A 9,889-nucleotide genomic window follows, 5' to 3' on the forward strand; every position below is an offset into this window, starting at 1 on the left:
AATTAAATTTTATAATCCCTAATTATTCCACTACTCCTTTGCCAAGGAAGCAAATCACTCTAAACTTTAAATTCATGTAAGGCCCCTACATAAACTAAATAAAGTATGAAATATTTGAAAACAACATAATATTTGTAAATTTAACTAGATCTAATCTTATGTAAACATGGTTTTTAACACATCATAAGTCCAAAGAAATTATTTTAGCCAGCCATGGAAATTAATATAAACATAACAAATTCATTGCAATGACAAATAAAAGTACAAGAGAAAAGAACATAGCATATATCACAAGTAAGTTCTTGATAACATGAATAAAAACTCTCCTTAGTTCTGAACTGGGCTTCATTAACTTTCACTAACTCTTTCCATCCCTTTAGACTTTTCCTAAGACTTATTTCAAATAAAATAAATAGCCAACCCTACTCACAAAACTTGGCCAAAACTATTTATATTCAATACAAATAAGTGACTCAAGGGTGGTAATACTGATAGTGGTGGTGCTAAGCTAACATTATGGTGCTCATGAAGTCCACTATTATGATGATATGATTGAATTGATGGGTCATTTCCCTATGATAATCAATTTAACTATTGCACCACTATGATCTAGATATTTGGTGTCGTGGCACCCTGGTCAATGCTAAAAGATTCTATATGAATTGGCACTACAATTCTAACTTCCCTCTATTGTGACCCCTTGCTTTGTGACTTTTTTTGGTTGACTTTAGGTTTGAGTGCCACAACATTATAAAGTCGGGTGAAGTGGTGCTTAAAAAAATTTCTAATTTTTCGTTTCTTTTTAATTAATTTCACCTGCACTAAATATTGAAGTATAAAACTTTCATCATAAAAGAGGATAGCAAATTTATAATAAAAATTTCACTAGCATGAAGCTTCACACAAACAAGGAGTTAGATCTACATGATTACGAGGAGTCTGGTATGATAATGTTAACTCATATAATCTCGATCAAATTTTAGGTCATTAATAATCATGTCGAGTACGAGGCTTTATTCATTGGACTAAGGTTTTTAACATGAGTTAGAGCCATATATGTATCTTTGATGACAAACATGCATATTATAGTGTATCAAGTTAATAGATAACATAAATTTTAAGATGAATTCATTTAAAAATATTTATTTAAGTTAAGAAAATATCAACTAGTTTAAGGACTTCTAGATATAACAAATTCAAAGGTACTAAAGTTAACTCAATAACTTTATCTCTAATACTTGAGGCTTAGGTGTGCAACCAGCCTTTGAATTATCATATATCTTTATTAAAAAAATAGAACATATGGGAGTTTAAGAAGAAATCTTGGCAAGTTGGGTAGATGCATATATCGAGTATGTAAAGTTGGATAAATTCTACCATGTTTTATTTATTCAAAAAGCTTCGAAATCAAGAATATCCAGTACATACTAATCGGATAATAGGATTTGCATTATTCAGATGGTTTGCCACCACTTTAAGTTTGATGAATGCGAATGAAATCAAGTCTAAAAAATCCTTGAAGAAGTTCATTTGGCTGAGACTAGGATACACTCAAGAGGAAGGATGTTGGCACACCATATTCTCAAATTAGATCACTTTTTGTAACTCTTAGTAAAGATGCTAATGTTTCCTTAGAAAAAACCTATAGTCTCAAATTTTTTCTCCATTTCAACTATATCCATCCCAAAAATTTTATTCAATCTTTAGCAAATTTCCATCAATAATATAGGTGATGGATTTAATAAGGTCATTCCTAATACCCATCAGCTAGTGAAGATTCATTCTTGTGATGATCATCTACTTCTCAAAATGTATTGAAATAAGTTAATTAGGAAACCTATTGTACATGTTCTTTCAAATTCATATAATGTGACATTATTTATGGATGTGTGATCCTACTAATAACATCATAGAAAATGGTCCAAAATTCTTTAATAAGATGATCAAAGATTTTTATTAGGCTTGATCAGTTAACCTCAAATCACCCTTAGTTTCTCACCTTCAATGGGAAATTAATGGTATTGAAAAAGCTAATCCTATCCTACTTATGAAAAAGAGTAAAGGGGCCCATATAATTAAATTGGTTAAAATGTTATCATCAATTGAATGTGTTTTAAGAACCATTTTATCCTTAGTATTAAGTTAAACCCCCTTCAAAATATCACATGGGACAGAGGCCCTACTCCCACTTGAGTAAGAATTTATAATTGAAGAGTAGTAGCATACTTTATTTTTGAATGAGAGTTATCATATTCAAAAGAAACGAATAAGGTAGGTGTGTAGATGGTTGTAGATCTACTATAAGTGCTTTACATCCAAATATTAATGAGTGGGAAGAAGCTGAAAGAAAAATCCTCATGTATAATAACCAAAATGTAAAAGAAATGTCCTTCCTTTATGTGGGCCTATTAATGAGAAAATTTGAGGTTATAGATGCACAAATAGTACTTGGAAAATTAGACTTGAAATAGGACAGGACTTATGTAATAAAAAAGTAATTTTACCCTAGGCCTTAATAGCTACAAATGTGACTGTGAAAGGGGATGAATAGGAAGTGGAGTGGGAAAGACTCAAAGTTTTTCTAACCACGATAGGGAAGATGATCTCATTTCACTCAATTCTTCAGGTTATGATGTTTACCCTATGACACATGTATAATAATAAAAGTTAAATCAAGATAAAAAAAGCTTCATATTAAGAAAAATTCAATAATTTTTTTTTATATAAATTATGTGATCTTAAATAATTATTGATAAATTTAAATTGATGGATGTAAGTTGAATCACTATAACTTGGGGAACTTACACATCCTTTTAAAATTTGGAGAACTTGCCTTCCACTCTTTTGAAATCAAGCTTAGAGAATTTTCATTTAATATTAATTCAACATAAATAAGAAAAGAGTATTTTGAATGATGATTTAAAAATTTAAACTCATAGAATATGCCTAGGTTTGAGGAGGACAACCACTAACATGGGTAAGCATTGAGGGCATCATAGGAAAATTTTAACCTCAAAGAGAAGAACTTGATTTAAATAAAATTAAAAAATTGATTCAAATTTTAAGATCAAATTGACCTTAACTTAGGGCTATGAGTAAAAGCAGCAAGTTTAATTATTGATTATTCCTTTAAGGAGATCTAAGGCCCCAAACTTGATAGATAATGTGTGCTTTATGAAGTCACCTCTCTTATTTGTTATATTGAGTCTCACTCATAGTACGAGCTACATCCAATGAATTTTAAAAGGTGATAAATATCTTTTAAGATAATATTATTTTATTTGCTTGAGTCACTTCTTATGGTCTTATTATTTAAATTTTATAAACACTATTAAATCACTTCTACCCATTCACTTTCCCATTTTGTTCAAGGATATTATCAAAATGCTCTTACCCACTTACCACACCTTTAACATCAAACCATAAATCCTCATTTGTGATTAAAAAATCCTAGCCTTAAAATCTTCTCTCCTTTTTATACCCATGTTTACATTAAGTAATGTGTGAGTAAATTTTACATGGTGAGGCTTCATGGGTACCAACGGACTATGAAATTGGGCATATGTACTCAAATACTTTCTCAATCTTTATTATGCTTGTACTATTATAAGTCACTTCTTTGATTTCTTCGAGATTTCAATTAATAATAACATCATTTCCTTTCCTACGAACTATTATAACCCATAATAAATACTTTCCCCCACCCTCTTCCTTGTCTATTTCTCATTAATCACAATCCCTTATGATGGAGTGGTCGGGTGCCTCCTATAGGATAATATAGAACCCAATTTCTTCAAAGGTTAGCAATAATGACCTCTAGGCATAAAGTAATAATTCAAGTCCACCACTTGACTGTGGAGGATAACACACTATGATGACTAACTTAAGTGAGATAGTGGTACTTGGTGAAACTCTCCATTATTCATTTAACCACTTGATTTTTAATTGGTTAGTGGATCCACTAGAGTGATAGTCAGTCCTCCAAAACTAAGGGTAACCACACACATCATAAGATGCATTGGTTTCTTTATTTACTTTCTCTTCATCTTCTTCTTCTTCCACTTCACTTTTTCATATGAGTCCTCAGAGGCCTTAATTATAAAGAACTCAAGCACCTCCAGGTCATCCAAAATGGAGGATAAACTAGACCCACCTAAAATTTATATTACTCATATAAGTATCTTGAACGAATACACAATAAAGGTGACTTAACATAAATATTATAATAGAGAGTAACCACCAAAAAAGATTTTCATTACCGTTCTCATTGTGATAAGCGTTAAAGCTTCTAGAACTAGGCTCTTAATTCAATGAAAGGTCTTGTACTCCTTCACGTTTGTGAGAGCGAGATCCATCTTTTCTTTGTTGAAGGGGATAGGCCTTGTTAGTTACGACCACTCGATCACCAACCTCTTGAGGAAATACATGAATTTCCAATCCTTCACCTCATTTACCTATCGTCTTATTCAAAAATGAATGGAAGAATATTGGACACACCCATTCTTGAAATTCTTCATGAAGAAAAAAGGTTGTGGAATTGAATAATATTCTAGGGAATCTTCATTGCACTAATATGTAAGATCATCATAGCTATTCTCATAATTGAATTTAGTATAACTCGGGTACGAAGAAGCCCATTAAAGAGGTTAGTAAGGAAGCACAATTTTTCACCATATAATCTGTTAAGAAATTAATTGTCTATGGAAACCTACAGGTTGAATTTGCATACTCGAAGTAGTAGCCTAAATGTCTTGTCGGCATGTAGTGAAGTGGAGGAAGGAGCATAAATAAACTTATCCTCTACAAATGCTTTATAGTAATTAAATAAAATAACCATCCTAAACAATAGTATTTGGAGGTCTTAGATTTTATTGGCCTCACAGTATTTTCAACATTGAGTCAGCAGCACTACAGAAAAATTGTCTATTACCGATGAAATTCCTGGTGAATTTCCGGCGGATTATTTTCCGGCATATTTTCTATCGGAATTCTGTCTCCGACGGATCATGTTGAATTATTTCCGACTAAATTTAGGTTGATTTTCCGTTAGATGTGTTTCAAGTGGTGTTTCAGATGGACTTTATTAATTTTTAATTAATTATTAAAGTATTAATTTAATTAAATACTAATTTAATAACTTAGTTTAAATAATTTTAATTTAATAAATTATTTTAATTATTAATTAAAGTAATAAATTGTAATTAATTATTATCTTAAATAATTAATTTTTAAATAATTAAATATTAATTTAAAAGATTTTATTAACAATATTTCAATAATTTAATATTAATTTATTTTTTTAAATACTAATTTATTTTAGTTTAACTATGACTTTTAATTTTTCATTGAAAGTAATAAATTTTAATTTTGAGGATAGGTGGCATAACTGTGCAGGGCGGGTAGGTGTGAAGGTCGTCGGTCAACCGCGGGCATACTGGCTTGCTAGTTTGGGCAACCGCAGGCGGGCCGGCATGAGCGTTCTAACAATGTGGGAGGCCTAGCGTTCTGGTAGAGCAAGAGGGCCAGCGTGCGCGTTCGGGCAGCTGCTAGTAGCATGAGTAGGAAACTTTTTTTTTTTTTGGTGGACTTTTATTGCCGAAAAATCACCTAAAATTTTTTGGAAAAATTTTGCCATAATTTTTTTTTGATAAAAAACTTTACTGACACTCAATTTACCGTCAAAAAACTTTTCGCCAAAAATCTGTTAGAAAATTTTGAAATTCGCCTGAAAACTCACAAATTTCTGCCAAAAAATCCACCGGTAATATGTGATTTTCCTGTAGTATAGCAAATGACAAATATTTTAACACCTTTCATCTTGCCAGCTCTTTAGGAAAATACATCAACATTTGCACTCTGAGGAACCCCTTATCATTTTATCATAGCTCGTGCTCATTCAGGAATTGTACCTTTATTCTTCCTCAAGGATAGATACTTCTTAAATGACTTTTGAGTCTCTGTTTAAATCACCCTTTAGACATCAATAAGGAGATTTTCTTCCTACATAAATTCCACTACTATCAAGTAGCATGCCTTTGACTAGAGCATGTCACCTTTAACCATTGCTATGTGATCACCTTCCATTAATTTATATTAATATCATAGGTAGAGAAGATTGTCCAAAAGGAGTTTTGTAGTGGTCAACTAAAGATGGCATTATGGGTAGTCAATGCCTTGACTATAATGAATTCAACCATTTTGGTGAATTACCTTTCTCCTTCTCCCCAAGATCAACAAAGCAAATGTTCAAGTAATCTCCCATTGCACCTCAAAAAGACAAAGAAAGGGCTAGAAGTTGGTTTTAGATAATAAGCACATGAGTTTATATTTTCATAAAGACTCTTGAAAATAATGTTAATTGAGCGCATTATGTCTATCATGATGCTTCCACTCTAATAAATAAAAACTATGGATGTAATGACTATGGCACCATCGAATGGATTACCAGTTGCTGTCGATCCACTTTGGTAAGGGTAATAGAGGTGTTTTAGAACTTGATGCCCATTAAATACTTATTAAGTTTACCTATCGAGATTAAAATTTCCTAAGGCTAACTTAGCAAGAAGCTTCTATTTAAACTCCTTAAATTTATTGGGCCTACCCTAATAATGTGAATTATCTATGAAAATATATAATCATTTTGATGTTCCTTTAGCTAGATCTTCCCCTATATGTGACCTACTTGTCTAAGAAAAAAGGTGCATTAATTTACCTACACTAATTAGGTCAACCACCAAACTAATGAGATGTCGATATTCTTCTATGTCCTGCTCGTAAGATTGATGATAAGTGTAGTATTTTCCTTGATCATGGATATGTCCTCTAGTTTTTTTTGTGGCATTTGTTTTGTAGAGTACTCCTTACTTTGAACGGCTTTAAGAAGTTTGGCCATAGGTATTCTCAATAGAGTTAAAATTAGGAGTTGGATGATTTGAGGAGGTGGTGGCCACACCCTTTGTTGATTACCTCATCATACATCACCTAGCACTGGGTAATGACCATGGCATCATTGAATGGATTACCAGTTGCTGGTCGATCCACTTTGGTAAGGGTAATAACGGTATTTTAGAACTTGACACCCATGAAATACTTATTAATTTTACATCTTGAGATTAAATTTTCCTAAGGCTAACTTAGCAAGAAGCTTCTACTTTAACTCCTTAAATTTATTAGGCCCACCCTAATAATGTGAATTATCTATGCCAATATATGATCATTTTGATGTTCCTCTAGCTAGATCTTCCCTTATATGTAAGCTCCATATCTAAGAAAAAAACTCTATTAATTTACCTACACTAATTAGGTAAACCACCAAAGTAATGAGATGTCGACATTATTCTATGTCTTGCTCTTAAGATTGATGAAAAGTGTAGTATTTTGCTTGATCATGGATATGTCCTTTAGCTTTTCATAGCATTGGTTAAATAGACCAGTCCTTACATTGAACGACTTTAAGAAGTTTTACCATAGGGATTATCAATTGAGTTAAAATTAGGAGTTGGTGGATTTCAGGTGGTGGTGACCACTCCATTTTATGCTCACCTCATTATGCATCACCTAGCACTGGGCCATCATAACGATGAGTTCTCTAATATACTAGTCCCTTATTCTATCACTACACCTTTCATCTAGCTCTTAATCCTTAGATCAACTTCATTAGTCCTATAAAATTTCGTAAGTTTTATAATGATTAAATGAATTTAATCATATAAGTTCATCTTGTTATTACATTCTTTTATAATTTTATGATTGTTCATGAGTTCATGTAGCACAGCCATAGCTCATGGCTATTATAGGCCAAGTCATAGTGAAAGGGTCATTCATGAAGACCTCAAGTTAATGTATCTTGAGCTTCAACCATCTTTAGATTTCTGACATCTCGAAATTCCTTCTATAACAACTTAATGAAACTTCAAAACTGTTTACTTAGTTTTTTCCTCATCCATAGTGTACAAATTATTTAGGATTATCAATGCAATAAAAAATTGAGTGATGAATATTCTTATGAACTTAATGAATGAGGTGATGACTCTATGTGGAAGGCAGAAGAACCACAATAGAAGTGACTCCTTAGAAGTAGTATAGAATAATTTGTAATTCATAAAAATGTCAATGTTAATCAAATAATAATAATTACAAAGTAGAATAAGATATTCACAGGATTTGTCCTCCCCTTATACAAATCTAAGTTGGAGATCTTGAACATCATTGGTTGTTTCGATTTTACAATCTCCCAATAAAGTGTTGGTCGATGGCAATAACTCGTCTTTCTTCTCTATGATAGGAGAAAGTTGCATCTCCATTATTTGGGTAGTATGTTTCATCAACATTTAGTGCTAAAGATAACACCCTTGCTCTAGTAGCATACCTCTTCTTTCAACATCATCAAAAGATCTTATTGAGAACCCAATGCTGGGAGTGAAAGTTCGTGATGGTTGTTAAACCCTAAAAAACTAGTCACAAGGCTAACTAAGAGGGGTGGTGGTGAATTAGTTATTTAAAATTTTCTTCAACAAAAAAGAAAATCATTTTGAATATTTTAAACTAAATGATTTATGCAGAAGCAATAGTAATTTAATAATAACAAAAATCAAAGATTTTGACCACAAAATAATGCAAAAATTAAATGCAGAAAAGTAACCAGAAAGAATACACATATTTATAGTGGTTCGATCAACATGACCTACGTCCACTTCCTTGAAACCTCTTTTCTAGGTATTGCACTAAAAGTAGTGTCTCCTCTTTTTCTTCCACAACAAGACAGAGAAACCATTACAAAGTATTTCCACTGACCCGGTGATGTAGTAGCTTAAATCTTTTTACTCCCTCTTGGTGTATGCAGAGAACCTAGAAATCCTTTTTAACCCACCTGGTGAAGGAAGAGAACTTGGAAATCCTTTTACTCCCTCTTGGAGTAGGCATAGAACCTTGAATCCTTTTACTCTCTACTAGAGTAGGAAAAAAAAACTTGAATCCTTATTCACCCACCTGGAGATGGCAGAGAACCTAGATCTGATGCTGATAAAGATCTTCCCCAGGGCCACCAAGGAACCAGAGAAGCAACTTGAAGAAGACAATGAACACCTTGCTTGGTGCAACCTTTGTGAATTCTTCACAACTCCCCCTCACAAGGATCTCTCTCTCCCAAGCTCTCCCTCTTCCTTCTCTATGCTCTCTCTCATATCTCCTCTACATGAAAGGATTATCTCAAGAGACAATAAGAGAGCTTAAATAGAGATCCTCAAAAGAAACCCTAATTTTCAACTTGTTATTAAAGATCATCAAGTACGATCGATAGATCATCCAGAACGATTAGTATAAAACAACCTTTTCAGCCAAGACGATCATCTTTACCCTATACGATTAGTACAAGTATTTGTATAAATTATCATGTACGATTCTATTATCATCCAGGATGATTAGTTTAAGATGTTATATTGATCGTCCATTATAATAAGGGATGATAGGTGGTGATCTACATATCCTCCCGTAAACCTCTCGGGATGTCCAATATTATCTCCTGGATGAATAAATGAAAATTATAGTTTTCATCTTAAATGATAGGGGATTGTCCTGCTAAATGTAATAAATCATCATGTATGATATGATTGATCAATCTAATCTTGATTTGTTCTCTAATCATCAGATCAATTTAAGCATGATTATCATCAATCGTCCAAGATAATGAATATTATCTTGTATGATTTAACCAAAAATTTTAAAATTAAAATATTATCTAAATTGTTATTGGTAGCTACTTTCCATAAATTGAACTGATTGTCCTGTACGATATGGATCTTATAGTTTGATTAGTTTAAGCCCATGTAATTAACACGGATGCCCTAATTAGGATTTTTATTTTTAACTAATCATCCTATACAATTAGTTA

Source organism: Dendrobium catenatum, unplaced genomic scaffold (assembly GCF_001605985.2).
Source record: "Dendrobium catenatum unplaced genomic scaffold, ASM160598v2 fragScaff_scaffold_1497, whole genome shotgun sequence".
In the NCBI taxonomy this organism is placed as follows: domain Eukaryota; kingdom Viridiplantae; phylum Streptophyta; class Magnoliopsida; order Asparagales; family Orchidaceae; genus Dendrobium; species Dendrobium catenatum.